This window comes from Dendrobates tinctorius, unplaced genomic scaffold, assembly GCF_039654945.1.
Source record: "Dendrobates tinctorius isolate UK_male_01 unplaced genomic scaffold, ASM3965494v1 ptg000028l, whole genome shotgun sequence".
NCBI classification, from domain to species: Eukaryota; Metazoa; Chordata; class Amphibia; order Anura; family Dendrobatidae; genus Dendrobates; species Dendrobates tinctorius.
The window spans coordinates 42287322-42314045 of NW_027361696.1; the positions used below are offsets into that span (position 1 = coordinate 42287322).

Below are 26724 nucleotides of genomic sequence, written 5' to 3' on the forward strand. Positions count from 1 at the left end.
CTCACCACGTGGGCGCCGCTGATCGCGGTAGATGTACTATCCCGTCCATGGGCATAGGGGCCCGGGTCCCATGGACGGGATAGTACGTCTGATGTCAGGAAGGGGTTAATCACTAGGTCTATCATTCACTGATGGTTCCCATCATGTGATAAATCCAAAACACCAATATTTTCTTAATTTTCAATTTCCTCCTCTAATCCGACCCCAATGACAATGAACTGGACAATGACTGAAAGCACCTCTTCATCTGGCAGTGAGTGCCAACCTGGAGCTACTTCTATATAGAACAACAAGAGAGGTGAATCTGTGGCACCCAGGAGTCCGGTTGCCACAGTGGCATTGCATCCCTCACAGGGGGTAATGTCATGCCTGGAAGCAATGAGAGGTCCACTGACCAGGTAGAACCAGGATCCAGCACTTGTTCTGACTCCAGACCAAAAGGGGTGGAGCTTAAGGGAGTGACAGTTGGTGGAAGGAGTTAGTGCTGAGGTAAGAAGATTGTTCTGGAAATAGTCAGTCAGTCAGTCAGAGGGGAATGAGAGAGGGAGTGATGGCTGACAGAGTCTGAGGAGAGTTGAGGAGAGTTGAGGAGGAAAGGAGAAATTTGGGGAATTTGGGGAGTGGAGCTGAGAGTAAGCTCACCCCAGAGCTGAGCGCTTGAAACTGGATGCCGGAGTCCGTGGCTGCGCAGGTAAAGTGAGCCCAAGAGCTAAATTTGGAGGGCAGGGGACTGCAGGCCTCCGGGCCCCATAAAAGACTCGACAGTACAGCAGCATAAGAGAGCCCGGAGCCGCCACAAAGGAGCAACACCTGTAAAAAGGGCTCAAGCTGCCTGCCATACGGGCAAGTGCTTAAAGAAAAGCAGGAATAGAAGTGCAAGCACAGCTTTAGGCAGAAAGGACCTCAGAGGATAACGCAGTAGGGAGGCCTCCATATACATCTGGCTCAGTGGATCCTGAATTGCTTCCAGGCTAACCGGATCTCCCTCACCATCTGTGATTCCCTGGTCTGCACCCCGGACTATCAAGTAAAGGTAAAAGGAAATTGAAACCCTGCTGTGTCCTCAGCTTTATTACTGCATCATTTCCTCTGTATTACAACCGTCACCACCATTTTAAATAAAACATACAACTGCCCTGGGGCCTAGCTCTACCCATGGAGAGCTATAACATGTATGCTGCATCACCAACTGCCCCAGTGGACCTAAACTGCAGTGTCAGTCATCTTCTCATTGCCGAGTACCACAGGGGGCGTCACAAATTAATCCCCCATAATAACTATTCCCTTCATCATTTGATTGCTCGCCCAGGGCCACGGACCGGGTCATCGCTGCCATGACATCACCTGAAGTAACAGAACCGGCCCGGTACTGAGTACCCCATAGTCCTGCGGGGTGCAGCAAATCTGTCATCGTTGGCAGTGGTCTATACAGACAGTGACCAAAATGAAAGGTCTGCATAATGATAGTGTAATAATATGGCCGGGGGTAGACACATGAGCACATTCTCTACTCACGGTGCAGGCAGCTGCTTCTTCCTCAGTGCGTTCCATATTCTTCCTGGAGTTCAAATGACTGGAGGCAGAGCCCAGGATAACTTCAAACAATAAAGATTTATTCTCTTCAGGACACAGCACATCCAATACACCTTTAGCACACTTAATACGATACCAGCAATATATCTTCTTCAGCTTTCCCTAGCTTCTTCTGCTATACCAGAATGGACCACAAAGTCACTACGGGACAAGGAGCACGGTGAAAACGGCACTTCGACCTATCTTCCTGGAACTGACTTCAATCCAGACACGGAAATAATCATCTACTAGGTCGTCCATCCCCTCGACTACTTCTTTAGCACCCAGACTTCTGCCGACACTTCATCAGTGACTCCTTCACTGACTATTCTCCCACATCTACTCTGGATGTCTTAGGATTCCACTTCACACTTTGTGTGGTAGCTACGCAGCTCACGAACAGAACCGTCTGAGCAGCACCAGGGGCTACCCCCGACTGACTATAACCAGGAAAAAACTCTCTAGCTAATTCCCAGCTACCACTCCTACAATTAACCTCTAAAGTGTCCTACAACTGTGCTCTATTATGCAGTGTACTCAGTGCCCCCATCTAGTGTCCTTTTTCCTAACTGCACTGTCCCTAACTTATATATCATACACAGATACGTACATATGTCACAATAATATATATACATGACTCATACAAATATGGCAATCATATACAGGTAACTAGTAGCAACAACATCTACAGGGCTAGGCCCTGACCTTCTTACAACAGTTTTCATATTTTTACATTTTTTGTAAATCGCAACTAGGGTTAAGGTCAGGGCTAGAGAGTGGTTTAAGGTTAGGGATAGGAAAAGAGCTAAGGTTCGAGATAGGGTTAGGGCTTTGGTAATAAAGTAATAAAATTGGTGCATAAAAAAATGTAATAAAGAAAATGCAAAAAATAGAATGTATAATGTATAATAGTTCTCTCGTCATGTCTATGTATCCCAAGAGAACTGCTCCTCTATATCTACCTTCGAACTTACTAACGAAGATATAATCTAAAGCACATTTCAGTAAACATTATAAAAACTACTATGATTCCTTCGATGCCCCCTTGTTCCCTTATTTTCTTCTGAAAACTTCAAAAACGGGAGAAAAGTCCAGGACTTACATCTTAATTCGATGAAATATGTTCCTTATTCTACTCTTTGTCTTTGATTTGTTTAGTTGATAACTCCTGTTCATATTACTCTTGTCTTCCAGAACATTTCTCCACATCTGTTTCTCGGTAAATCTTACACAACCTCCAAAAAAACCACTAAAAATGTGAAACATTTCCCACCTATGCGATATTTCAGGATTTCACCTCTTCCCTGAGCTGCTGTATGTCAATTCTATCTAGAACAAGGTCCAGGAGTATGATTTCAGATGTAGTGTGATGGGTTTCAAAGAAATAGTTTACAATGATGGATAGTAGGAAAGAATGAAAGGAAGGTTACAACATCTCAAGAAATAAGGATGTTTATTATTAAGAAATCTAAAAATACAAATACTGGGTTTTCTTTTTGTATTCTGAGAGGCCCAGTTATTGTCCTCACTGGTGGCTCTTGTTTTTGGTGTACTTGCTATAGTTCTTGAGCCAATGACAGTACAGACCTTAATTTGTGGAATTTTCCACCAGCTTCCTCATGGGTGGAGTAAATCGTTGATTTTCTTCCACCACAGACCTGTTAAAAATACCAGTGATGTAGTGATGCTAATTATGGCAGACCATGCATCCACTTGGGGACCCGTGAGTCAGAAAGAGGCTGAATTCTGAAGGCCAAAAGGTCCCCTTCACCGTGAAATCACAGTTTCAATGGTATCTGAATCCTCAATATGCGGATACAGTTGAACTGATAGTGGAAGGCCATCATACTGTGTGGGGGCATTATACAGTGGGAGGAACTGTAAGGGGTATTATACAGCATGAGGAGCTGTGGGGGGGCACTATACAGTGTGAGGAGCTGTGGGGGGCATTATACAGTATGAAGAGTTGTGAGGACATTATTATATTATGTGCAAGTGACTGTGTGGGCATCATATTGTAAGTGGGATGATTGTAGTGATGATGGGATAATCGTGGTGCAACTATACGGACAGCATACTATGTGGGCAGCACTCTAGGGGCATCATACTGTGTTGAGCAGCTGTGGGGTTGCTATACTCTGTTTAGAGTGACATAATACTACATAGAGGGTCACTATTGAGACATCACATTGTGTGGGTAGGGCATTGTGGCAGCATCATACATTGCTGGGGGTACTTTGTGGTCCACATAGTATTTGTGTGTGCAGGAGTCTGGGGGAAGCTAATAAGGCAAATTCACTGTGGGAGTATCATATTGTTTGTGGGGGGGGCATTTTTATTGGCATCATACACTATCTGGACAATGATATGTGTATTGTAATGGGTGAGAACACTAAGTAGTTTCGGAATGGACAACATTACTGTCTTCATGCCACAGTACATGTTCCTCTTCGAGTCTTTAAAAATTGGGATCTCACCCAATTGGGATCCATGCCTTATGTGATGACAGGTACAGTATGTACTGTGACTTTGCCTGCTCTGCTGAATATTTTTTTTTAAAGGGGGTGGAGTGAGCAATTAGTACTTTGCCTATGATGCCCCTGAAGAGTGGGGAACAAAAGTTTTTAAAACTAGTCTGAATGTCATGTCCCTCCAGCAAGAAATGAAGAAAGACTTTAAACTAGTGCTGGCTCTACTATCTATAGATGTACAGTGGGTACGGAAAGCATTCAGACCCCTTTAAATTTTTCACTCTTTGTTCCATTGCAGCCATTTTTTAAATTCAAAAAAGTTCATTTGTTTTTCTCATTAATGTACACTCTGCACCCCATCTTGACTGAAAAAACAGAAATGTAGAAATTTTTCCAAATTTATTAAAAAGTGTCGAAGGAAGTGACGAAGGAAGTGCTCCGAAACGCGCCTCGAGGTACGCATTAAAGGAACCTGGTGGCCCCTAAAGGTATATTACCCATTTAACCACATTCCTCTCCTATTGCACACTACACTTTATATTTTGGTATTGCAATATTTGCTGGTATAATGTTCACTTGCTTTTTATTGCTTGAGTCATCATTTGAGATACTCCCTTGCTGTTTTTGCACATGCACACTTTATCGGACAATTTTTTGCACCGATTATTGTTATATTATATATATTTATGCTTTTTACTATTCATTTGAGGAATATGTGAAAAAACTGTATATAATTGCGTCTACTTTTATATATCTTCTTACAATTATGTAAGGCCGGTTTCACATTAGCGCTTTTTAAGCGCACGCACGGCCGGGGGTAGCTCCGCCCCCGAGCCGGCTCTCTGCCCGGCGTGCCCGCCCCTTGCTTGTAGCGCCGCCTACTAGCGGACAGCGGCGCCTGCGATCGGCGCACCCTATCTTTAGCATAGGGTGCGCAGATCGTGCGCAGGCCGTGCGCTAGTTGCGCTTTGACCTGCGCTGCGCACTTTTGACTGTGCGCCGTGCGCACCAAAATCGAACTTTTCGGATTTTGGCGCGCACGGCGCACCGTCAAAAGTGCGCAGCGCAGGTCAAAGCGCAACTAGCGCACGGCCTGCGCACGATCTGCGCACCCTATGCTAAAGATAGGGTGCGCCGATCGCAGGCGCCGCTGTCCGCTAGTAGGCGGCGCTACAAGCAAGGGGCGGGCACGCCGGGCAGAGAGCCGGCTCGGGGGCGGAGCTACCCCCGGCCGTGCGTGCGCTTAAAAAGCGCTAATGTGAAACCGGCCTAAGTTGTCCCCTTATATGCACATTGTTTTTAATTTTGGCTATATATTTTGCCACCTGATCAATAAAGGCTTATTATTAACTATATCTTGCTTGGTTTTCCTGGTCATTTGGGTCTTTCAGTTGGTTCTTTCTGAAATTTCAGTGGTTTCACTGCTATCACTGAACACTGGTGGCAGTATATAATTTTTATGGTCATTGAGACGTAATTTTATTGATGCTTATAAAAACCTTTATAGATATCATATTATATATATAATTTTTTATACATATATACTACATCTGGTGCTCGTGTTTTTGCCCGTACCCTCTGTATGAAGAAGTGGCATGAAACAACAAACAGAAGGTCCCCATTTTAGATTTGGGTATGCTCTGCTTGCCATATTCTTCCTTTCAATACAGTTCATACATGCCCTTATATTTACTGCAGCAATATTGTGTTCAAGCACTCATGGGCCAATATTAGACATCCAAAAAGTCCTTCATCTCAATGAAACACTTACATGGAAAAATAAGATAAGTCAAATACTATTCACAATTATCACAATGCATTCTACTTTTTCTTGTTAATACACTATTTAAAATTGCAATCCAATCCAGGATTTTTAAAATCTGTTTTTAGATTTTCAAGGAAGCATCTTATTATTAGAGTTGAGCGAATATGTTCGGAATCGGTCGCCAATTATGAATTTGCCATATTCGTGCTATATTGGTACCATATTTGTGCCAAATTTATGTTTGATGATCGTTTCTGAACCCATTTGTTAATTTCTACTCCCACTGACTCCCATGACGATCGGCTGTCTTTGGCAAATATTGGAACCAAATTTGCTCAAATCTACTTATTATCTCTCTTACCTACTCCCCACTTATGAGCTTGGACTATGAGAGTAATGAGTTTGGACTCGTTCATATGCCTTTGCGTCTGGCTATAAGGAACTGCAAACCTCCTTTTACTCTTTTGACTGCATTTATAATCAGGCAAAACAAAACTCCCTCCAGTTTGGCCATCACTTCCTTCGAACCAAAGGCAAATTATCCTACTTTATGGTTAGAATATTCTACTGATCTTTTGTCATACATTTTTAGATGACTTTATGTTTCCAATGATTTTATTTTTCATATTTTACGGTCAGAAGTTCAAGTGCTCTCCAGGGTACTTGTCAAACTTTATTATAAAAGTCTGTCATATTGTCTTCAATATTTTTCCCCTACTATCATGTTCCAAAAATCCATTAATTCATTTTTTATATGTCGACTGTCATCTGTGAGAAAGATTGTGCAAAGAGTGAGTACTCGGGGAGGCCACATTACGGTTTGCAAAAAGCTGAACTTCTCTAATACTAAGTATCTTGGTGCTGAGAGCTTTTCATTACTTGTTCAACAAAAGAGAATCAATGTGCCCATATTCGATCATGTGAGAGTTTTGATGGAAGGAAAATGTCATTTCGGTATAAATTGGGAGCTATTTATTGAACTCTAAAATCACTTATTGCCCAATCAATTGAAAAATACCATGTAGTAAAGTTTTTGAACATTTTCACTTGCAATTTTGAGCAGACAGAATGCTTTTAAATGAACTTGCAAAAGGTTATTTGTGGATCCTTCCCTACTTCCCATTTGTTCCATTTTTCCTATCATTGTCCCCTTAGTCAACTAAAAAGAGGCATTGACTTGTGCAAATGGGCTCCGCGGTAGACGTTTCTGGGAGGTAAGCATGAATGGGGGATAAAAATGGACACCAATTGTAGATCAAGTATTGGGACAAGTTTATTTTCATGATGCCCCAGTCTTCCCCTGAACCTTCAACCGAAAGTATATTTGGGAAAATAGAAGTCATACAAGAGGGTCCTTTATTTTAGATCTCTGAATATGAGACAAAGTAGAGAACCGCACACACTACAGATGTAAAAATGTTTGGCTCATCCTGGTTTCCTCCAACAAAAACCAACAATTTACCAAGGGTCCCAGGAGAAGGATCATAGTTGATCATGCAAAGGCCACATTTGGAAAAGGTTGTCTGCAATGGAACTCTTTAAACCAACACTCTACTCAAAATTTCACTTTGTAAATGTTTCCTTGACTCACAAGAAGTTTTCTTTTCCATTTATGTTTACATTAGGGATGAACGGATTGGTGGAATTTTGGGGGTCTGGTATCCAACCCAAACTTTATTTCAAAAGTCGGTTTGGGTACCAGAACCATATTAGAACTTTAACCAGAACTTCAAACCTCATTGAAAATAAAGGCAACCAGAAACTAGAAAGGAAAAAAACCTCACTCCCCCTCTCTCCTGCAGCAGACTTCCCCCGAAACTCTGAACATTGCTACGACGTTTTGAGGAAAATCTATGTTGGATGTTTAGGACCAGACAGTAACTGTCCGATACAAATGCCGAACTTATAAGTTTGGGTTCGCTCATCTCTAGTCTACACTTATTGCAGAATTCTATTGTTTTCTTGCCAACGGCTAGGCAATGCATTGAAGGAATTCATATGATGGATACAGCAGAAAGGGTGTAGCTGTTGGGTCACATGTATGACTTCGGAGGTGGAGCTGACGTTTAGCTGTTTTCTACTACTAGAATAAAAATCAGATTTGGTTGTGATTGGAGAAAATGTCATTATTCAAAATAATAAAAAACAGTGATGCAAATAATTTGCAAATTTAAGATGTAAGTAGTGATATATTGTTGGTAATGGATTTGTGGTTTTACAGACTTAGTGCGCCGTGAACTTTGCAGAAGGTTACTTGGCTCTGTGGTTATATTCTGTTTACGGATTGTGTTGCAGCACTTGACTGATCTAAAGTTTTATTGTATAAAGGTTTGCTTGCTTTAACACTGTTCACTTCACATCTGAACATGAACAGACTTAGCCAGACAAGCATCTGCAGAGCTGCTTTCAGGAATCTAATTGACCCTTATGTTACTGTTATGATATATATACCATATATCTCATGTAGAATAGTAGATGGTTCACAGTAATGGATAGTTATTATTTTGGATCTGCATAAGATGGTAAGTGGCACTTCAGCGTTACACACAGACATGACTGCACAGTTGCAGGTCCTGCATTTGGCTGAAAGAGAATTGGGGTAGTAGTGGATAAGCACCCTTCATTTAAATCAATGGATGGCCATTGATTTTAATTGACAATATGTAAGGCCTTTGCTTGAGCACTTAAAAAGGATTATATTCTCCAAATATCTGCTGGTAATCATCTGATCAGTTGAGTAACTAGAACAAGATGCTTGAGGTCTACTGCAGAAGCCAGTGGCATTAGATGGCACCCAATAAAATGTATCAGTAAAATATGGAGGCACTAGAAGTACGGTAACTCTTTGTAATTACATATTTTGCCCCACACAATGGAGGCCAGTGCCTACAGTGGCGATTATGCATAGGCGGCAAAGGCAAATGTATATTTTTTTAATGCAATAACCTCAGCAATTGAGATCTGGTGAACGTCATCCTTGAATGTGGCTAAGCACTCAAGGTCCTCATGCTAGTTATCTGAGTTCAGAACTATGGCTTGTGCAAAAAGTGTTTTCTGCTTCAGAGGAATCAGGAAATTTGTAATAATTATTATTTATTAATGGACAGGGATCTCCCACTGATGAGATTGGGCTGGGCAGTGTGGAGGATGTAGAGTAAGAAGAGGTAGAAAAGAACAAGCCAGGTATTACAGGGAATACACGAATGTAGAAAAATGAGACTTTCTATGAAAAATAGTATAGACTATGGTTAGTCTGAAGATCTATATAATGTAATAGCGTTATTGACTTTGTAAACTAATGCAAATCATTACTAATCACAATATCGTATTCTGAAATCTAACAACCCATAAAGGATTTCATGTGACTCTTCTCAAAATCCATCCAAGAAGTGAAGAAAAACAATATTTTGTAACATTTTGGACTCCCAACATTAAAAAATTGGCAGATGGAGAAGAAGCTAAAAGCATTGTGAGAACTACAGTATTATACTAGGGAACTGGAGAAAGACCAGTATTAAATGAATCATTGAAATCTTCAAGGATTGAGCATTGTGTTCTGGTTGTCCAGACAATAAAATTCCTGTCAAGGATTTAATTTCTCGATAACTATTGTTGACATCAAATCTCAAAAGGAGAAAATATCATTTCCATGCAAGAATGACATGTGAAATTCTGAATAATCCACTCTGATGGACCCAATATGGTGTTTGAGCAGCTAGACTGAGGTTCCGTTAGGGTATCAATGTCAAAGTCAGATATACTAAATTTTGTAAGGTAGCCCCGCCATCCTTATTGTCTTTAGTTTTCTCTTTTTCTCTCCCTCTTAACTCCTCTGTTTTTCTATATTAGGTGGGTCATGAAAATGGTGTAGTTGCCAAATATATATAGTGTCACTGGTGAAGGAACCAGACCTCTCCAGGTCCCAGGGGAGTTCAATACTCTGCATGAAGAAGATAGCATTATGAGCAGTCGGGGAAACCTGAAGTGAGTGCTATAACAGCAGATCTGTGTCAACCCCTGGAAGAAAGGCAAGTTTCCAGGACAGACTAGTGGGTTCTGAGGAGAGGACAGATTAGAAACTTGTCTTGGAAACTTAGAAGACCTATTCTGCTGAGAGAGTTCCAGATAGAGCACACTGATGGGATTCAGGAATAGTCTCTATTGTTAAACAAGTTGTGTAAAGGGCTATTATTTCTGTTGATAGGACTTGAATTGAAGTTCTGCCCTTCACCTCTCCAAACAAACCTATTTCAACACCCTCAACACCTCACTGTCCAATAACCCGAAACGTCTCTTTGACACTTTTCATTCTCTACTCAACCCAAGAGTACAGGCCCCAGCCACGGAGCTCCGAGCTGACGATCTGGCCAATTACTTCAAAGAAAAAATTGACCAGATTCGACAGGAAATTATCTCCCAATCACCTCATACCATGCACTGTCCTCCCTCCCCCACTGCATCTAGCTCACTCTCTGATTTTGAACCAGTCACAGAAGAAGAAGTAAGCAGGCTCCTTGCATCTTCTCGCCCAACCACTTGCACCAGTGACCCATTTCCGTCACATCTCCTCCAGTTCCTTTCCCCTGCTGTCACCCCTCACCTAACTAAAATATTTAACCTCTCTCTCTTTTCTGGTATTTTTCCCTCCTCATTTAAGCATGCCATCATACATCCACTACTTAAAAAACCATCCCTCGACCAAAACTGTGCCGCTAACTATAGACCTGTCTCTAATCTTCCCTTCATCTCTAAACTCCTGGAACGCCTGGTCCACTCCCGTCTTATCCGCTATCTCTCAGAAAACTCTGTTCTCGACCCTCTCCAATCCGGTTTCCGCTCTTTACACTCCACTGAAACTGCCCTCACTAAAGTCTCTAATGATCTGCTAACAGCTAAATCAAATGGTCATTACTCCATGCTAATTCTCTTGGATCTCTCTGCAGCATTCGACACTGTGGATCATCAGCTCCTCCTCACTATGCTCCGTTCCATTGGCCTCAAGGACACCGTTCTCTCCTGGTTCTCCTCCTATCTTTCCGACCGCTCCTTTACTGTATCTTTTGCCGGTTCCTCCTCCTCTCACCTTCCCCTTACTGTTGGGGTCCCCCAAGGATCGGTTCTAGGCCCCCTCCTCTTCTCCTTGTACACTGCCCCTATTGGTCTAACAATCAGTAGATTTGGTTTCCAGTACCATCTCTATGCTGATGACACCCAATTATACGCTTCTTCTCCTGACATCATGCCAGCCTTTCTAGAAAACACAGGCGATTGTCTAAACGCTGTGTCTAATATCATGTCCTCACTATATCTGAAACTGAACCTGTCAAAGACTGAACTCCTGGTGTTTCCTCCCTCTACTAATGTACCTATACCCGACATTGCTATTTCTGTGGGTGGTTCCACTATTACTCCCCAGCGACAGGCCCGCTGTCTTGGGGTCATACTTGATTCCGAGCTTTCCTTTGCCCCCCACATTCGATCACTGGCTCGCTCTTGTCATCTGCACCTCAAAAACATTTCTAGAATTCGACCTTTTCTTACTTTTGAGTCTGCAAAAACTCTTACTGTTTCTCTTATTCATTCTCGTCTCGACTATTGTAACTCTCTTCTAATCGGTCTCCCTCTTACCAAAATCTCCCCTCTCCAATGTGTCTTGAATGCTGCAGCCAGGATCATATTCCTCACCAATCGTTACACCGATGCCTCTACCTTGTGCCAGTCATTACACTGGCTACCCATCCACTCCAGAATTCAGTATAAACTTATTACCCTCACCCACAAAGCCCTCCATGGTTCAGCACCACCCTACATCTCCTCCCTTGTTTCAGTATACCACCCTACCCGCACCCTCCGTTCTGCTGATGACCTGAGGTTAGCATCCTCATTAGTCAGAACCTCCCACTCCCGTCTCCAAGACTTTACACGTGCCGCGCCAATTCTTTGGAATGCACTTCCCAGGTCAATACGATTAGTCCCCAATCCCCACAATTTTAAGCGTGCCCTGAAAACGCTTTTATTCAGACTGGCCTATCGCCTCAACACATTAACCTAATCTATCCCTGTGTGGCACAGCCAAAAGTTTTACCATAACCAGATTTCCCGCATCATGTTCCCACATGCTTTATGCATCCATTAGCCCTCTGCGTCTGTACTGTTACACACTTAACATTATGGCTGGTCCATACAATCAGGGCAACTGTTACCACCCACCTTTCGTGTCTACCTCTTTCCTCATAGACTGTAAGCTTGCGAGCAGGGCCCTCATTCCTCTTGGTATCTGTTATAATTTACTGTATGTGATTATTGTTATGCTGTAATGTCTATTGTCTGTACAAATCCCCTCTGAAATGTAAAGTGCTGCGGAGTATGTCGGCGCTATAAAAATAAAATTTATTATTATTATTATTAAGTTCTTATTACCCTGTTGTTGAGCCAAGGTCAGATCTCTTAATTGTTGCATAAGTTTGCACAACATGGACTTTGAGCATTTCCATTCAAGAGAGATTGAGGTCTTTGAAAATTAGAAGTGTAGTGACCACCGTAAACCACAGACATACAGGTTGTTCCACCCAAGTGGTCAGTACATCTCCAGGAGTAGTGAGTGATGGAGAAGGCTGAGGAAGACGTTAGCTATGTGGCACAGTAAGACAAGTCACAAGCCTACAGGTAGCCCAGCACAACCAGACTTGTATCAAACTCTTCCATTGTTGAGACACAGACATGACAGACACAGTACCATAGGCTCTTGCCATTGATTACTTGAGCAGCAAAAACTGTGTTTTACCCAGGACGCCCCTCTTGAGTAATATGTGATGGGTTTCAGATGCAATATTTTGGGTGGTACTGCTCTGATACACTAGTATCAGACTAAACTATCCTAAAATTTAATTCTGACTTTGTAATAGCTGTCAACTACTTTGAAGCTAAAAAATAGAATAGTACAACTGGCACCAATATGTAGGAACTTAACGACGCATTGAAGAAAAGTTAAATGTTATTTTATTATTATACATTTAGATGGTGCCATTTATTCCATGGCGCTTTACATGTGAAAAAGGGAAATATAGACAAGTACAATAAACATGTGCAAGACAAGGGACACACAAGTACAGAAGGAGAGAGGACCCTGCCGCAAGGGCTCACAGTCTACAGGGATGGGTGAGGATACACTAGGAGAGGGGAGAGCTGGTTGTGCGGTGGTTCAGTAGACTGAAGATCATTGCAGGCTGTAGGCTTGTCGGAACAGGTGGGTCTTCAGGTTCTTCTTGAAGGTTTCTGTTGTTGGTGAGAATCTGATGTGTTGCGGCAGAGAGTTCCAGAGTATGGGGGAAGCACGGGAGAAGTCTTGTATGTGGTTGTGGGAAGAAGAGATGGGGGCGAGTAGAGAATTAGATCTTGAGAGGATCGGAGGTTGCGTGCGGGTAGGTATCGGGAGACCATGTTACAGATGTATGGAGGAGACAAGTTGTGGATGGCTTTGTATGTCATGGTTAGGGTTTTGAACTGGAGCCTCTGGACAATAGGAAGCCAATGAAGGGCCTCGCATAGGAGGGAGGCTGGGGAATAGCGGGGGGACAGGTGGATTAGTCGGGCAGCAGAGTGTAGGATAGACTGGAGTGGTGCCAGAGTGCTGGAGGGGAGGCCAGAGAGTAGGAGGTTGCAGTAGTCGAGGCGGGAGATGATAAGGGCGTGCACTAGTGTTTTTGTGGTTTCATGGTTGAGGAATGCGCGGATCCGGGAAATATTTTTGAGTTTGAGGCGGCAGGAGGAGGCAAGGGCTTGGATATGTGGCTTGAAAGAGAGGGCAGAGTCGAGCATCACCCCAAAGCACCAAGCATGTGGGAATGGGGAAAGAGAGCAGCCATTGACAATGATGGATAGGTCTGGTGGAGGGGTAGAGTGAGATGGGGGAAAGATGATGAATTCTGTTTTGTCCATGTTCAGTTTGAGAAAGCGAGCAGAAAAGAAGGCTGAAATAGCAGACAGACATTCTGGGATTTTGGTCAGTAAGGAGGTGAGGTCAGGTCCAGATAGGTAGATCTGCGTGTCATCGGCGTAGAGGTGGTACTGTAAGCTGTGGGATTCTATGAGCTGTCCCAGGCCAAAGGTGTAGATGGAGAAGAGTAGGGGTCCGAGGACTGAGCCTTGAGGAATACCGACAGACAGGGGGCGAGGTGAGGAGGTGGCATGTGAGAGGGAGACACTGAATGTTCGGTCTGTTAGGTATGATGAGATCCAGGATAGAGCCAAGCCTATGATGTCAAGAGATGAGAGAATCTTCAGCAGGAGTGAATGGTCCACAGTGTCGAAGGCAGAGGACAGGTCCAGGAGAAGGAGGACAGAGTAGTGTCGCTTGCTCTTGGCAGTTAGTAGGTTGCTAGTGACTTTAGCTAGGGCAGTTTCAGTTGAGTGATGTGGTCGGAAGCCAGATTGTAACCGGTTAAAGAGGGAACAGGAGGAGTGGTGGGAGGACAGTTCAAGATATACATACTGTTCTAGTAGTTTTGAGGCGTAAGGGAGAAGAGATATCGGGCGATAGTTAGACATCGGGGGATGGGTCGAGGGAGGGCTTTTTGAGGATGGGTGTGATTGAGGCATGTTTGAAGGATGAGGGAAAGACACCATTTGTAAGTGAAAGGTTGAAGAGGTGTGTTAGAGTTGGGATGAAGACTGTGGCAAAGTTAGGGATGAGGTGGGATGGGAGCGGGTCAAGTGCACAAGTGGTGAGGTGTGATCTTGACAGGAGGGTGGAGAGCTGATCTTCTGTCATGGTGGAGAAGCTGGTTTTGGGAGAACAGGGCTGAGTGGCTAAGAGGGGCATTGGGGGCTGCGGGCCAAAGCTTTCTCTGATCGTATCGATCTTCTGCCTAAAGAAGGAGGCAAAGTCTTCACCAGAAGTGAGAGGAGATGGAGGAGGTGCTGTGGGACGGAGTAGAGAATTGAAAGTGTTGAAAAGCTGTTTAGGGTTGTGAGACAGTGAGGATATGAGGGATGCAAAGTAAGTTTGTTTTGCGGCAGAGAGCGTGTACTTGAAGCTGGCAAGGGACTGCTTGTATGCGTTGAAATGCTTGGTAGAACGGGTTCTCTTCCATCTCCACTCAGCGGCCCTGGAAACCCGTCTCAGTTCTCTGGTCAGACTGGTCAGCCAGGGCTGCCTGTTGATTGTATGAATTTTGCTCTGCGTGAGGGGGGTGGCTGAATCAAGTGCTGCTGTTATTGTGGTGTTATAAAAGGTGGCAGCAGCATCTGTGTCATGAAGGGAGGCTATGTCTGTGAGAGGGAGAAGGGACTCAGAGAGTGATTGTAGATTGAGGTGTCTGAGATTTCTGCGAGGGTGAGCAAGTTAGTGGAGTGGGGGTTGCACAGTCGGATAGGAGAGGGAAGAGAATGTTAATAGGTTGTGGTCGGACAGGGGGAGGGGTGAGTTAGTGAGATTAGTGAGGGAACAGAGACAGGTGAAGATAAGTTCCAGCGTGTGGCCATCTTTGTGAGCGGCCGCAGAGGACCATTGAGTGAGGCCAAAGGAGGCAGTCAGTGATAAAAGTTTAGAGGCAGCTGAGGTGGAAGTGTCAATGGGGATGTTCAAGCCACCCATGATGATGGTGGGGATGTCAGCAGAGAGGAAATGGAGTAGCCAGGTAGTGAAGTGGTCGAGAAAGGTGGAGATGACTAGTTCTGGGGGGCGGTAGATGACAGACAGTTGGAGGTTAGAGGGGGAATAGATGCGGACGGAGAGCACCTCGAACGAGGGAAGAGTAGCGGAGGGTGGAAGTTGAATTGGGGTAAAGGAGCAGGTATCAGAGAGGAGCAAGCCAACTCCTCCACTGCATTTGTTGCTGGGGCGAGGGGTGTGAGAGAGATGGAATCCACCATAGGAAAGCGCAGTGTTATGGTCGGCGGAACGCACCAGATATAAAATAATAAGAGGTGCGTTCGCCGCCCGGGGTCCACCGTGCGGTAGTTGGTAAGACCGCTGCTGGGTAATGGCAGATGCACCAGAAGGTGACGTAGTGCGCACGGGTTAACGTCACCCGAACGCTAGGAGCGGTTCTGTTCAGACACAGAGTCGCTTGCCAGAAATATATGCAAAGGCGCTGGCCCTGTTAACGTCACAGGAGTCAGAGTGTGGCGTCGCAGCCGCGAACACCAATAGCTGCTGTTAATGCAGCGCAGTGGCAACTATAGCCGCAAGCGTCGGCGCCAAGAACCGGGCACCGACGGACGCTAGTGTAGGCGAGGGAGCACTGTGGCGTAGCTTGCCACTACCTGGTGCTGACCTAAGAACACACTCTGTCACCAATCGTATTATCCGAGGGAAGGGGTTTCATAATGAGTCAGCCACCAGTCCATGCATCCGTCACCATCCACCCACATAGCAAGATAAGTCTACACTAGCGCATCGCCGAGCCGCCCTGCGGGCTTTTTATAGCGATGCGCTTCCGGAACCTTCCATTAGCTTGGGAAGGACCAATCAGATCCGACGCAGGACCTGAGCATGTGACCCCTGCTCTCCAGTGAGAGGTCAAGTTGCGGGCATGCCCAGTAGCACGGCATGAGGACTTAGCCTCAGGAGCGGTTCCCTGCAAAGCAGGTTGCGCTGCCATTGCTGCACCAGAGGTGGCAGCAAGCCTGGCTCGCTGTGTTTGCTGAGCAACACCCGCAGCGGTCGAGGAAGAATGGGAGACCGCAGGATGTCTGGCTCTGGATTCCCGCTGTGCAGTGCCAGGAATCCGACGCCTAACACGCAGCTGGAGTGGCTGTGTCAGAAGGAGTGAGCCAGGTTTCAGTGATGGCAAGGAAGGAGAGTTTGTTGGTGATAAAGAGGTCATGGATAAATGACAGCTTATTGCAGACAGAGCGTGCGTTCCATAAGGCGCCAGGTAGGAGGACCGGGGGGGGGTGGGGGCTGGATGAATAGGTATGAGGTTATCATGGTTGCAAAAACGTGTAGAGGATCATGTTGCCCAATATAAAGCATCATTTACATCACTATCTATGAATTCTCAGGTTGGGAACATAGGCTTATCTTTGGGGTTTGGCCGTAATAAAAATGGGTTGAGTGCAGATAGGGAACAAATCCAAATTTAGTCTTTGTGTTTATATGTTTCAAGCTTGAAAGACACATGAAATTCTTCTCTGGTATTGTCTCACACTACAATTATTGTACACATGAGAGCTGATGAGTTCGTTCTTCCTCTATAATCTAACATTCAACTAAGAGTGAACCAAAATGGAATCTATGCCAGTTACTTCTTCATGCTCACTGCCGCAAAACAAACTTACTTCTCATATCCTCCCTGTCTCACAACCCTAAACAGCTTTTCAACACTTTCAATTCTCTACTCCGTCCCCCAGCACCTCCTTCCTCTTCACTCATTACTGCTGAAGACTTTGCCTCTTTCTTTAAGCAGAAGATCGATACAATCAGAGAAAGCTTTGGCCCGCAGCCCCCAATGCCTCTTATCTGCTCAGCCCTGTTCCTCCAAAACCAGCTTTTTCACCATGACAGAAGATGAGCTCTCCACTCTCCTGTTAAGATCACATCTCACCACTTGCACGCTTGACCCACTCCCGTTCCACCTCATCCCTAACCTCACCACAGTCTTCATTCCAACCCTAACACACCTCTTCAACCTCTCACTTACAAATGGTGTCTTCCCCTCATCCGTCAAACATGCCTCGATCACACTCATCCTCAAAAAGCCCTCCCTCAACTCATCCTCTGTGTCTAGCTATCGCCGGATATCTCTTCTCCCTTATGACTCAAAACTACTGGAACTGCATGTTCATCTTAAACTGTCTTCCCACCTCTACTTCTGCTCCCTCTTTGACTGGTTACAAACTGGCTTCCGACTGCATCACTCAACTGAAACTGCCCTAACTAAAGCTACCAACGACCTACTAACAGCCAAAAGCAAGCGACACTAATCTGTCCTCCTTCTCCTGGACCTGTCTTCTGCCTTCGACACTGTGGACAATTCCCTCCTGCTACAGATTATCTCATCTCTTGGCATCACAGACTTGTCCCTATCCTGGATCTCGTCATATTTATCAGACCGAACATTCAGTGTCTCCCTCTCCCACATCACCTCCTCACCTCGCCCCCTGTCAGTCGGTGTTCCCCAAGGCTCAGGTCTAGGACCCCTACTCTTCTCCATCTACACCTTCGGCCTGGGACAGCTCATAGAATCCCATGGTTTGCAGTATCATCTCTACGCCGATGTCATGCAGATCTACCTATCTGGACCTGACCAAAATCCCACAATGTCTGTCTGCTATTTCAGCTTTCTTTTCTGCTTGCTTTCTAAAACTGAATATGGACAAAACAGAATTCATCATCTTTCCCCCATCTCACTCTACCCCTCCACCAGACTTATCCATCAATGGCTGCTCACTTTACCCAGTCCCTCATGCTCAGTGCCTCAGGGTGATCCTTGATTCTGCCCTCTTTTTCAAGCCACATATCCAAGCCCTTGCCTCCTCCTCCAGCAGACTCAAACTCAAAAATATTTCCCATATCCGTGCATTCCTTGACAATGAAACCACAAAAACACTAGTGCACGCCCTTATCATCTCCCGCCTTGACTACTGCACCCTCCTACTCTCTGGCCTCCCCTCTAGCACTCTGGCACCACTCCAATCCATCCTACACTCTGCTGCCCGACTAATCCACCTGTCTCCCTGTTATTCCCCAGCCTCTCATGTATGCCAAGCCCTTCACTGGCCTCCTATTGTCCAGAGGCTCCAATTCAAAACCCTAACTATGACATACAAAGCCATCCACAACTTGTCTCCTCCATACATCTGTGACAAGGTCTCACGGTACTTACCTACATGCTACCTTCGATCCTCTCAAGATCTCCTTCTCTACTCCCCTCTTATCTCTTCTTCCCACAATTGCATACAACGCATCTCCTGTGCCTCCCCCATACTCTGGAACTCTCTACCCCAACATATCAGACTCTCAACTACCACGGAAACCTTCAAAAGAACCTGAAGACCCACCTCTTCCGACAAACCTACAACCTGCAGTAATCCTGTCTACTGAACCACCACACGACCATCTCTACCCTCTTCTAGTGTATCCTCACTAATCCCCTGTAGACTGAACCCTCGCAGGCAGGGTCCTCTCTCCTTCTGTACTTGTGTGTGCCTTGTTTTGCTCATGTTTATTGCACTTGTCTATATTTGCCCCCTTCACATGTAAAGCGCCATGGAATAAATGGCGCTATAAAAATGTATAATAATAATAATAATAATAATAATAATAACAAAGGTTGACCACTGATCCCAAAACCTTAATGGGCTAAAATGAGGAACTCGTAGTTTCCTCATCTTCTGGGAGCATCAAAATACCATCCAGCAGCACTTCTGCCCAAATTATACTCAACAGTAGCTAGAAATAAATATCTATGGAAGAGTAATTTAAGCTAGGTCTCTCAGTCTTGGAAATTATACAGTAAACCATTATACTTTGTACTATACCCTGCAGATTGATGCCGACTTCCAATGTAATGCCATCTATTTGACTCACTGCTGATATATTACGTCTTCTCTATAAGCTGGTACAGTATAAAGAAATTATTAACTATAAAAAATCTGATCTTTAAAGAGGTCTCCATCATTTCGAGAGACTGGTGGACCAGATCATTAATATCTGGAAGCACTGTGTTAGGGTTGGCGGATTGTGTGCAATATCCTATTAAACGTCACAAGGATAAAGCAAGTATGATGCTAGGTGGGGTCCCTATAGCTCCCCCCAAGGGAAGTCTAGGCTGGTGGTTGTGCTTGCTCTGAAACTCAGCTGTGCTAACCGCACACACCACCGGAGACAGATGCTAAGCCAAGCAGGAGTTCCCACCCTACAAAGCCTGCCTGTGTGTCACCATTATAAAAGCGGCACATGTGCAGAGTGGTAGCGTATCCACTCAAGAGCACAAATGATGCTAGGATGCCAGCGTGTGTTTCTGAGAGCCTTTTATACAGTAGGCTCAAGTCTAGTCAGACAGGACCTTGCCCGTGGACCAATCCGGAGCTGTCACATCACCAGAGCAGCTGAGAGACCACCAATGAGAAGGTGCCACCTCACAAACATGCTCAGTATGGTGATCTCCGGACTTAGACTCCAGAGCGCTGGACTGTCCCAGAATATCATTGGTTACTTTAGACTTGGCAGGAAAACCAACAGTAATCAAGCGCACAGCACTAGCATGAGCTGGGACTGATGCTGGGATTGATGTCTATGCTTACCAGGACCCGCAGTGGTGGAGTCTGAATGGGAGACCGACGAGGCAGACAAGTCTTGGGATCCACCCTGTGCAGCGGGAAAACCCCAACACCTAACACACTGATTGCTACCTCAAATAAATAAGAGCAAGATTTTTTCCCTTTGGAAAAGACCTAATTTGAATATCATTTTTTTCCCAGAAAGCATTGTCTGGCTAATAGCTCTTCCTATACCAGTTTGGCGGTCTAGATAAGGAGAAAAATTACTCCCTAAATAACAGTAATGGCATTATAATTTGTGGAATTAAGGAGGATTGGTTTAGAAGTCAAGATAATATAGTTGAATGGAGTCTTGGGGAATAAAAACAAAATTCCATGGATCCATTCAGTTAATAGGTATCTATGTCTGTGTCATCCAACGTAAATGCTACTTTTTTGTAGGGATCTCCTCTTTACATCACAGAATAGAATGTGGAAAAATAGATTATTGTGAGCGGATGGCTCTTAAACTGTTACTGATTGGCACAAAAGTTTTTAGTGTTATTAAGTCATACACTTTCCTTAATAAAAGAATAAATAAGACATTACGCAACTCTTCAAAGAGTTAATATTTATCATTTCTATTGGTAAGACTGTAAGTGGGTGAAATAATACTACTTCCTTGCTCTACCTCCCTTAGTATTTCTTAATGTGTTATATTGTAGGGTAATTGCTGCTACCGTGTATTTATAGTAATCCGGTGGTACTGCTATATGTCGTCATGTATTACCACCCAGAATCATTGGTATTGCCACACTTTTATATGTGTTACCATTTCCTGTAAATGTGTTGTGTTTCGTTGTACAATACAATATTTTAGATAGGGAAAGTGTAGTGGACCCTTTGGACACAAGAGAGGGGCACTTTAGTACATAGAGTTCTTAGCAAGTTAGGGTTAAGTGTAGGAGGGGCTGCTGGGAGTTAAGGCTAGGCTAGAAGAGTTCAGACGGGGCCAGGGCACCCAAAGTGTCCACATAGCCTATAGGCCCTGGACGGCTGGGTAGCCATGCAACGATAATTAGTGAAAGTCCCAGTTATCCACAGCTATTGGACATTATTACAGTGAGCCAGAACAGCAGATAACAAGGGGCAACTCATTGCCTGGGCAGACGCTCTTAGCACCGGAGTCGGACAGGCTGAGGAGCAACCAGAAACAGGGAGTGAGGAACAGAAGGATGCTGTAGCTTCACAGGGAGCAGTACAGATGGGTCGGCTGCTTTTCCAGAGACAACTAAACCAGGTGGCTGATGATCTCTAGTCTGGGGCAGAAGGCAAGGTTAGGCCATGAAGAAGCTGGGAAGCAGTCTAAGACTGTCCGGTCCGGGTACGTGCTGCGTGGAGGCACCAGCAAAGTAGGGAAAGCTGAGGAAGCATGTAAAAAAGGATGTGTTACAAATGATGTGCCAACTGTGGATATGTTGTGTGAAGTTGTCAGTAAAGAAACCGTTCAAGTTATCATGGACTGTGTCTCAGTTACTGGGAGTCACCTCAGAGAGGGGCTATCGCCGCTTGAGAAGTGCCCAGAGGGACCCGAACCTGGAGACGCAGGTATGCCGAATAGTGGACTTTACCTTTCTGTGAGGGAAGGCCAGGACACCGATGCTTCAGCGTCCATGGCCACGACTATAGTCCTGGCCAACCTTTACAAGATGACCACAGAATTAAAATAGATGACCAGCGATATGGCTTAAGATGCCTATCCAGGTGCAAATATTACAGTGTACACAACAATACATATGTATGTGTCTTAGACCTAATAATACTGCTGTTCTCTCTTCGACAATCTATGAAAGAATAGCTATGTACTCCATTAAAATTAAATTCAATGTCCACCTATCCAGCCTGAGCAGCAGCTCATCAGTGTCGCTCCACTATGCTCCTGCATATTCTCCACCAAGCTTGACTACCTTCTCATCAGAGTTACTCCTCCAAGCCTGTGCAATTCTTTGCCAATCTTGCTTGACTGACAGCTCCTAAGAGTTCTTCCTCCCAACACCTGCAAATCTTCACCCACCTAGCCTGATTGACACCACCTCAGAGTTCCTCCTCTATGCTCCGGCAGAATCTCCAGCCACCTAGCTTGACTGACAAATTATCAGAATCTGCAAATCTCTTCCCACTAAACCTGATTGACAACTACTCAGAGTTCCTCCTCCAAATCTCTCCTATTTTCAGCCCACCCAGCTTGACTGACAATTCATCTGAGTCCCTCCTTCCTGCTTTTGAAGAACCTCCACCCATCTAGCCTTATTGACAACTCCTCAGCCTCCCTCCTTCTTGCTCCTGCAAAATATCCAACCCTGATTGACTAATCTTCAGAGTTCTTCTTCCAACCCCATGCAATTATCTGCCTGCCTAACCCAATTGATAGTTTTTCAGGGTTCCTCCACCTTGCTCTTTGGTCCTTGCTCCTTCCACCACCTAGCCTGATTGACAACTCCCCACTATCCCTCCTCCCAGCTTCTACAAATTTCTGCCACCTAACCTGATAGACCTCTCCTATGTGTCCCTCCACCCTGCTCCTTCATGAGGTCACCTGCACTGATTGACAGCTCTTCAGAGTCCCTTCTCCTTGCTCCTCCAGAATCTCTTCCCATTTAGCCTGACATGAATCTCCTCAGTGCCCATCCTCCTTGCTACTACTAACTTCTCACACTGCTCAGTGCAAGCTGCAGTTGTAAGTCAGAATGGAGGAGGAGAGTGGGGATCGAACAAACAGATACAGTGGGGCAAAAAAGTATTTAGTCAGTCAGCAATAGTGCAAGTTCCACCACTTAAAAAGATGAGAGGCGTCTGTAATTTACATCATAGGTAGACCTCAACTATAGGAGACAAACTGAGAAAAAAAAATCCAGAAAATCACATTGTCTGTTTTTTTTTCATTTTATTTGCATATTATGGTGGAAAATAAGTATTTGGTCAGAAACAAAATTTCATCTCAATACTTTGTGATATATCCTTTGTTGGCAATGACAGAGGTCAAACGTTTTCTGTAAGTCTTCACAAGGTTGCCACACACTGTTGTTGGTATGTTGGCCCATTCCTCCATGCAGATCTCCTCTAGAGCAGTGATGTTTTTGGCTTTTCGCTTGGCAACACGGACTTTCAACTCCCTCCAAAGGTTTTCTATAGGGTTGAGATCTGGAGACTGGCTAGGCCACTCCAGGACCTTGAAATGCTTCTTACGAAGCCACTCCTTTGTTGCCCTGGCAGTGTGCTTTGGATCATTGTCATGTTGAAAGACCCAGCCACGTTTCATCTTCAATGCCCTTGCTGATGGAAGGAGGTTTGCACTCAAAATCTCACGATACAAGGCCCCATTCATTCTTTCATGTACCCGGATCAGTCGTCCTGGCCCCTTAGCAGAGAAACAGCCCCAAAGCATGATGTTTCCACCACCATGCTTTACAGTAGGTATGGTGTTTGATGGATGCAACTCAGTATTCTTTTTCCTCCAAACACGACAAGTTGTGTTTCTACCAAACAGTTCCAGTTTGGTTTCATCAGACCATAGGACATTCTCCCAAAACTCCTCTGGATCATCCAAATGCTCTCTAGCAAACTTCAGACGGGCCCGGACATGTACAGGCTTAAGCAGAGGGACACGTCTGGCACTGCAGGATCTGAGTCCATGGTGGCGTAGTGTGTTACTTATGGTAGGCCTTGTTACATTGGTCCCAGCTCTCTGCAGTTCATTCACTAGGTCCCCCCGCGTGGTTCTAGGATTTTTGCTCACCGTTCTTGTGATCATTCTGACCCCACGGGATGGGATTTTGCGTGGAGCACCAGATCGAGGGAGATTATCAGTGGTCTTGTATGTCTTCCATTTTCTAATTATTGCTCCCACAGTTGATTTCTTCACTCCAAGCTGGTTGGCTATTGCAGATTCAGTCTTCCCAGCCTGGTGCAGGGCTACAATTTTGTTTCTGGTGTCCTTTGACAGCTCTTTGGTCTTCACCATAGTGGAGTTTGGAGTCAGACTGTTTGAGGGTGTGCACAGGTGTCTTTTTATACTGATAACAAGTTTAAACAGGTGCCATTACTACAGGTAATGAGTGGAGGAAAGAGGAGACTATTAAAGAAGAAGTTACTGGTCTGTGAGAGCCAGAAATCTTGATTGCTTGTTTCTGACCAAATACCTATTTTCTACCATAATATGCAAATAAAATGAAAAAAAAACAGACAATGTGATTTTCTGGATTTTTTTTTCTCAGTTTGTCTCCCATAGTTGAGGTCTACCTATGATGTAAATTACAGACGCCTCTCATCTTTTTAAGTGGTGGAACTTGCACTATTGCTGACTGACTAAATACTTTTTTGCCCCACTGTAAGTGAACCGTGCCTGGATAGACATGAACTCATGAGCTCTCTTACTCTTTAGCTAGACCCACTTTAAGTTAATACACTATCAAAGCTGATGTAGAACACTCTTACCAAGAATTAGAAGGATGATAAATATGACAATTATTTCAATTCTAAACATCCACCAGAATGTCCTAGTAAGGTCAATTATTGGTGCCATCGGAGATAAGTATGGGGTCTAAGGCCGGAGTCACACTACAGCGAGATACAGCCGAGTCTCGCAGGTTAAAACCAAGCTCTGGCACTGGCACTCCGGAGCGGAGCGTGCAGCTCCCTGTATTGATATGCAGCTGCACGCTTCGCTCCGGAGTGCCGGCGCCAGAGCTTGGCTTTAACCTGTGAGACTCGGCCGTATCTCGCTGTGTGTGATCCCGGCCTTAGTCTTGCTTTCGAAGTGCGTATTCAGTGTATGTTCTATTACACCAAGATTTTCTAAGAAAAAAACAAAATGTGCTCCTGTAGCCCTACAGTATCTGAAAAACATGCAGAAGAAAGAAGAGCATGCCTCATTGAATTCCCCATAGGCAGAGGAGCAGAGAGTAAATACACTTTAGGTTCCCCAGAGTTGCTATAGTAATGTCGTTTATATGAACTCTCTCCTTTCTGCACCCAGTGATTACATGATTCGTTTTGTGTATGCTAATCACTCTTCGAGGTGTATAATAGCCGTGCATTGTTATACAGAGGAAATGTGTTATACACGGGGATAGGCAACAATCTGCACACTATTTCCTCTGTATCACCAGCAATAAGGCTTTTATTTGGAGCTCGTAACCCTACACCAACACCAGGATATTTCCTTTATTCCTCCCACTCATTCTTTTATACATGGAGTCAATAAGACAATTCCTGCCAAGTAAGTACTCAGCACTATGTAGAATTTGCTCACGTAGTGTTAAAAAAAAAAATCAATATTGTATCAATGTTTATGGAATTCTTTATTATTTGAAGGCCAAGTTCATATAAATAAGCAAAAAGTATATATATACAGTATGTACAGTATATATATATATATACTGTGATAAAACACTCCGGGATCGCATTTGCTGGGGTCAAAGGTCACGTGCGTTCAGCATGAAACTCAGGCGCAGAGCTGGGATTCGTGTATAACTGACCCTGGGTCAGGTTTATTAACGGTGAAAGCAATGCAAAAGGAAATAAAACATAAAACAAATCCTTGCCTGTCCGGCACTAACTAAACAATGGACAACCTAACTACCAACTGGCGGGCTTCTCCCGTCCAGCCAAACCACAGTTGCAGTGGGCACTGCTTCCACTCACGTGTGTCTCTCACACAGACAGGCTCTCTGTGTTCCCAGGCTGAGACACTCACACAACCACCTTGCATCCTTTTATATCCACCTCCCATTATCCATTAGTAAGCAGGTGCGATACTGACCAGACTAGGCCACATAGGAAAGGAATCTGGGCGAGATATACCTGCCCTCATCCACTATTCCCACATGATTCTCACATATCCCCCCCTTCTGCTCAGACCACTCCGGTCGAGCAATGACACCCGCCAAACAGTGCACTCGGGACAGGGCATCTGCATTTCCCATCTGTACCCCTGGGCGGTGCTCCACCGTAAAAGTGTAGGCCTGCAGGGCAAGGAACCACCGGGTCACCCGGCTATTCCGTTCCTTGTTCAAGTGCATCCACTTGAGAGGGGCATGGTCAGTGATCAGCCTGAACTTTCGGCCCACCAGGTAATATTTGAGGGCCTCTAGAGCCCACTTAATGGCGAGGCACTCTTTTTCTACGACTGCATACCTTTGCTCGTGTTTATTCAGCCTCCTGCTGAGATAGAGGACTGGGTGTTCCACTCCGTCCCTCACTTGTGAGAGTACAGCCCCGATACCGGTATCAGAGGCATCCGTTTGTACCACAAACTCACTGCGGAAGTCCGGAGTCACCAGTACGGGCTGAGAGCAAAGTGCCCGTTTTAGGCTATGGAAGGCTTCTTCAGCCGCTAAACTCCATTTAATCATGACGGAGTCTTTCCCTTTTGTAAGATCCGTCAGGGGGGTAGCGATGGCTGCAAAATTGGGTATGAACCGGCGATAATAACCGGCGATCCCCAGGAAGGCTTGCACCTGCTTCTTGTTGACAGGTTGTGGCCAGTCCTGAACCGCCTGAATCTTATCAACCTGGGGTTTAACAACACCCCTCCCAATTACATACCCCAAATACCGGGCTTCTTCTAGCCCGATGTGACATTTCTTGGGGTTCGCGGTTAGACCTGCCTCCCACAGGTCGTCAATCACAGCTTGTACTTTCTGGAGATGA

The 26724-nt window shown here is 44.9% G+C and overlaps 1 protein-coding gene across 2 annotated transcripts in view; it reads right to left on the bottom strand.

The window, feature by feature from the left end:
• LOC141085332 (chemerin-like receptor 1) overlaps positions 1–26724 on the bottom strand; it is a 175237-nt gene that overhangs the window by 88408 nt on the left and 60105 nt on the right. The window contains exon 2 of one of the 2 annotated variants that reach the window (XM_073570620.1): positions 1516–1595. The exons of the other annotated variant lie outside the window; for it this stretch is intronic. The gene's annotated coding sequence lies outside the window, so the exon portion shown is untranslated. The remainder of the gene's footprint in view (positions 1–1515; positions 1596–26724) is intronic. 2 annotated transcript variants of the gene reach the window in all.